The sequence below is a fragment of the Poecilia reticulata genome, linkage group LG8, assembly GCF_000633615.1.
Source record: "Poecilia reticulata strain Guanapo linkage group LG8, Guppy_female_1.0+MT, whole genome shotgun sequence".
Lineage (NCBI taxonomy): Eukaryota > Metazoa > Chordata > Actinopteri > Cyprinodontiformes > Poeciliidae > Poecilia > Poecilia reticulata.
Genome location: NC_024338.1, coordinates 3,827,194 through 3,832,844, shown reverse-complemented (window position 1 = coordinate 3,832,844; position 5,651 = coordinate 3,827,194). Strand labels below are relative to the sequence as shown.

The 5,651-nt window shown below is 35.5% G+C and overlaps 1 long non-coding RNA gene across 1 annotated transcript; it reads left to right on the top strand.

The window, feature by feature from the left end:
• Positions 1-4,052: 4,052 nt before the first annotated feature.
• On the top strand, positions 4,053-5,474 carry LOC103468259 (uncharacterized). The gene is made up of 3 exons (XR_534190.2): positions 4,053-4,256; positions 4,843-4,947; positions 5,039-5,474. It is a non-coding gene; the product is annotated as an uncharacterized LOC103468259 (long non-coding RNA).
• Positions 5,475-5,651: the final 177 nt, after the last annotated feature.

The window sequence follows — 5,651 nt, the reverse complement described above, 5'->3', positions numbered from 1 at the left end:
CCAATTGATGACATCACCTTAGCACCACCCCCCTCCAACAAGAAGTTACCTGTTTTTTCTGCTACATGTCTTACTTTTACTTTTTGATTCATATGGGTTTAATAATCCTGTGCCAACTGACATAAAACGACATAATGATGAACTCTGTCAATGCTGGCTGGACCGCGTGGGCGTGGCCAAATGGCGAATTTCCAGTCATGGACAGAAACTTAGCTTTCAGCACCATTAAGACGTATGCTGCAGCTATTTCCTCCTGCCTTGAGGGTTTTGGTGACAGAACGGTCTTCAACCACCCGCTGATGAAGCAGTTTCTGAGAGGTGTGCGCAGAAGCAGACCGGTGTCATGCCCACTTGCTCCTCCGTGGGATTTAACACTGGCCCTTAGCGCTCTGGTTGAAGCTCCATTTGAGCCTTTAGATCAGGCTCCTCTTAAATTCCAGTCTTTTAAAACTGCTCTGCTGTTGGCCCTTATGTCTGCAAAGAGAGTGAGTGATTTATCCGCTCTCTTTGTTGCTGCCTCTTGTCTCAGAATACGAGCCGATGGCAGCTCAGCTGTGCTGAGTCCCAGCCCTGCTTTTACTCCTAAAAGCATCACAAGCTCGTTTAAATCAAGAGAAATATCTCTGGAGGGTTTTTAGGTCTGTTTGTCTCAACCTTTCGGACCAGATGTTATTCTCCTCTCTGGTCTTCTGTTGTATGGGAGGCCGGGAGTGCATAATTGCGCACTCTAGGCTGAGGCTCTTTTTTTGTTATATGCGAGCAGATACTTCATGGTGGTGGTCTGGATGGACCCAGTGAGGCATAGACTACATCCTGCTTTGCCTTTAACCCACTAGCAACAGCCTACATTGTTGGCCCCACCCCGGTCTGTATAAATAACAGTCAGACCGGACAAATGGCTCCCTAACAGCCTTTTCTTCAGCCATTCAGGAACCAGAGAGGCCCACAGCTTCAAGGGCTGAGCTATACTCATAGAATCTGGGGTTACAATACGTAATATACGTAACCGACGTTGATAAACGTCGGTTACGTTTATCAACAAGCAAATAATTTCTCTCCTTAAAAAAACAACCTAGCTTAAAACACAAGGCAAATATGACATTTATAATCAAAACAGAAAATAGTAGGTATATTTAAATATTAATAGTTTTTGGTCGCACCACATGACACCCAAATATGGCAACTACATTCCTACTGCTAAAAGTGACACTTTTTCTGACATTTAAGAAAAATAAACAAACCTGTTTGTTGTATACAGGGATTCTTGGCAGACTGTTGGATGATTCAACCTCCTGTTTTTGACTTTCAAAATTTAAGTCCAAAAATTGGAATTTCTTGTTGGTCGCACCACATGATATTTTGTTAAATGACATTTTTGGACAAAGTTTGTTTAAATGTTATAATGGAATTATAGCTAAAAATGCTTTGAAAATTTGTACGGGATGAGGAAAAGACTTTGAAAATCATGACAAACAGGAAATAAAATATATTTGAACAGATTTAATGGAATTTTAAAGACATTTTTGAAACAGTAATTGAGTTTGGCCATTTTTGGGGTCCAAAAATGGCCAAAAAAGAACAGCTTTTGAAAGGTTAAAGAAGGTGTTTATGTGGGAGATATATTACATATTTATGGTTTCTTTTTATGAGTTTAAACCTTTTTTTTACTGTAAAAAGTAGAGCCGGACAAAAAAATTGGGCGTCTCTTCTTTGAGCTGCCAGCAAAGTAGGTGGGCGTGGAATAAGCTTTTTTTCAGTGCTGTGCTCGATGGATAAACCCACGATAGCCTTAAAAGGCGAAGCCTATACTCATAGAATTTGGGGTTACAATATGTAACCAGTTTCTTTGCGAAGGGGAAAAGGCCCAGAGATATAGAAGCCCATTTCCGCCATGAAAGAAAAAATAAAAGACCAACAGGAAGTCATAATTTCGACTTTCAGTGTCATAATTACGACTTTGAAAGTCGAAATTATGACTTTGAAAGTCATGTGCTTAATTCATGAGATTCATGCGCTTAATGTCAGATTTCCCATAACTATTTATTGAATTCATTGTCGCCAGCTGGGGTGGCAACAGGGGTGGCAAGGTTCTCATTTGGGGTGGCAACTGCCAACCCATGCCACCCCAGTAGATCCACCCCTGCACACACGGCAGGACGCTGTAAGATTGTCATGAAGGGAAAATCGGGTCAAAAAAAAAGAAAGACTTTATCTTCTTTTATGTGTTTGGATAATTTATCAGTGCCAAGTGTGACGGAAATCTATAAAATCAGTCACTCTGGGAGTTAGGTAGACAGCATAACTAAGGAAGTAACTATTTTAATAATCGGTTATTCCATTCATTATTCTGGTGATTAGTCGGATAAAAAAATCCTCACATTCTGCAGATTTATCATTTAGCATTTTTTATATAACATTATAAGATGCAAATAAGTTTAATTTAACCAAGCTAAAACTAGGCCACGTGAGAAGTCCTGGATAGAACAAATTTACAAATATGTTTTTTAAAATCTTAAATGCAAATATATTTATTTTACTTAATTACTGGTATGAATGTCATTCTTTCAGTGAAAGGCCTTTTTTGAGCCTGCATGCTCCAGTTAACAATTACTCGATTACTTCAATATTCCATCATGATTAATCGAGTTATTTTTTTTTTTTTAATCATTAATGTCAACAATTATCTTAGCAAAGCAAACTTTTGCCCATAATCTATGTAGGAAGGGTCTTATCTACAGCAATTTCCAAACAATGAGAAGTCGACCAAAATAATTTTGGTCAACTTTAAAACCCAAAGTCTGTAGACCTTCACCTTAAACTTACCATGTTATTTGTATCATTTAAAAATGTTATTATATATTAAAGTTATGAAGGTGTCATCAGAAAAAAAATTTGAATCAGCATTCATTTTACACAGTTACATTTGAAATAAAAACTGGTAACACTTTATTTGAAGTGGGGTGAATAATACTGACATGACACTGTCATAAACATAACACCTGTCATGAACATGAATAAGCCTTCATGAATATTTATGACTGTTGTCATAAAGCGTCATTCAGTAAATTATGACACTTTTAATGCAAAGTTGACATTATTCAAAATGTCTTTGTTATGACAACTTGACATTAACCAAGAAATCATTACTGATATAAATTTGTTATAAAAGTATTACTGATTGCACTTTAAAAATTAGGTAACTTTATATTATTAAAGGTAAAGTTTAATCAGTAATGATTTATTGGTTAATGTCAAGTTGTCATAAAGACATTTTGAATAATGTCAACTTTGTATTAAAAGTGTCATAATTTACCGAATGACACTTTATGACAACAGTCATAAATATTCATGAAGGCTTATTCATGTTCATGAAAGGTGTTATGTCATGTTTATGAAAGTGTCAAGACAGTCTTATTCACCCCCTTCAAATAAAGTGTTACCTAAAAACTTAACCACAATATGAAAAAAAGTGACTGGACCTTATTGTCTGTTTTTTTTAATTTTATTTGACTCTATTGTGTTCTAATGCAACTTACCAACATTTGCCAGACTTACTGCAATTCCTTAAAATAATTTAAACCATGTGTCTTTTACTGTGCTGAGAAAGTAGGTACACCTCTTTTAGAAACAATTAGGAGTGGTAATTTTATGATGATAAACTTCTTAGAAGAGTTTTGATTTATCATTGTTACAATAACTTCCTATTAAGGTTTAAAACATCCAAAAAAACTGTCAATTTAAAGGTTTAATCTAGGAAGGGGTCAAAGGGACAGGAAAAGTTATCCAGAGAAATTCACATGGAGGCTTGGGTGAAGACTCACAGTGGGGGTGTAATGGTCATTCCTGAGCTTGCTTAGGACCCCTCCAGATAGACCTGAAACATGGGGGAAGGTAATTACTTGAAATACTGTTGGGGCCAGTGTTTTGTTTAACAGGAGCACAGAACAAAAGAATGAAACTGAAATACAGGATGATGTTGTATTATTTAATATATTAAATTAGCCACAAAGACGCTTGCGACTCGAGAGCTGCAGTTTGCAGACCACTTCTCTAGCAGATGAAAACTGCAATCACAGAACATAAGCAGCAAAATGAAATTCTATGCATGTTTATTTTCAGTCAGGCTCAAGATGAGAAAGCCAGACTAGCAGGTTTTGCAGCATATTTTATGTGCTCAAAAGCAAAGCGAACTTTACTGTACTCTACACATTTGCTGTCATCTACGGAGGTGCCAGGAAGATCGCCCACAAAAGCAGGTAAAACGTTTTACTTTTGTATAGTTAGAAAAGTTTTGTACATTCATTTCTATATGAATGCATATAAACACTGTTACATATACAACACAGTGAAGATGAAATATGTTTCTAAATGTATTGTTTTATATTTAGAAATTGTCTCTCAAATTGTTAAATTATTTAATTTTCTTTTGTGTCACTGTCTGTCAGAAGTTATAAGGTCAATAAAAATATTAAATTATCATTAGTAGTACATGTTAGATGAGACAATTTATTTTGTGAATAGTTTCAAAAAAGTATATTCAAAAAGTGTTTTTTGTCAAAAGAACATAAAAAGTAACGTAGAGAAAAACATTACACAGTAACTTAAAGTGAAAGTTTCTTCTGACAAAAATATTCTGCTGATGAAGCTATAGTTATTTTAATTTCCATCAACACTGACTTCTTCAGCCAAAAACAAGGCAATATTTATCTCAATGACATGTCCAGTGTCACTGAGATAAATATTTTGTATTTTGTTTTAACCTTACTTTCAAAATGATGTTACTTTTAAAGATCAATGATTTCTACTATTTCATGTTGGTTGATGTAACATTTTTGGCTGCAGAATTGGCTGCTGACTGCTGCTGTGCTTACAGTCTGTGAGATTCCTGTGATTATCCCCCTTCCGCATTGTCTGATAACTTCCATTCAGAACTAACACAGTATAATGGTATGACAAGTTTTGCATTCATTAGAACTCACTTCGAAGTGAAAGTGTGAAAGTGCAGTGTTGTAACAGGTTTCATTGTGCTTGCATTCAGGGTTCGTACTGGACTGTCATGCAGCAGCCCCAGACACAGCAGCCTCCACCTGTGGTCTACGTGCAGGCTAATCCTGTCATGATGTCTAATCCAAACTCTGCTCCATCTCCTGGTGGATTTCAAAATCCTGCTCAAAGCTTTGTTGTGTTTCAAAACTCTGTTCAAAACCCTCCTTGGTTTCAAAGCCCTCCTCCATATTATGGTGGGTTTCAAAACCCTGGTCAAAGTCCTACAGGGTTTCAAAACAGTATTGGTTTTAAATAGTAAAACGCCTGTATGAACTTGTCCAAAATTAAGTTCCTCAGATCACCTGTGATTATACTGGCATTTATATTCTAAAATGCTATTTAACTGTCAATATTTCCAATAAAAACCTTGAATTAATATGTATATTAATTTCATTATAAACATTGTATGACTACTTAATCAATTTGAAATAAAAAAAATTAACCCCAATATAATTTGTTTTTTTTTATTTAACTGTATTGTGATCTTATTATTAATAAATCTTTTTATTTGTTTTAGACATGTAATAACAGTTAAACAAACAAAAACAAAATAACAGGTGCTAACATCACATATTTAGTAAAAAGGGAGGAGGAGAAGAGGAAGG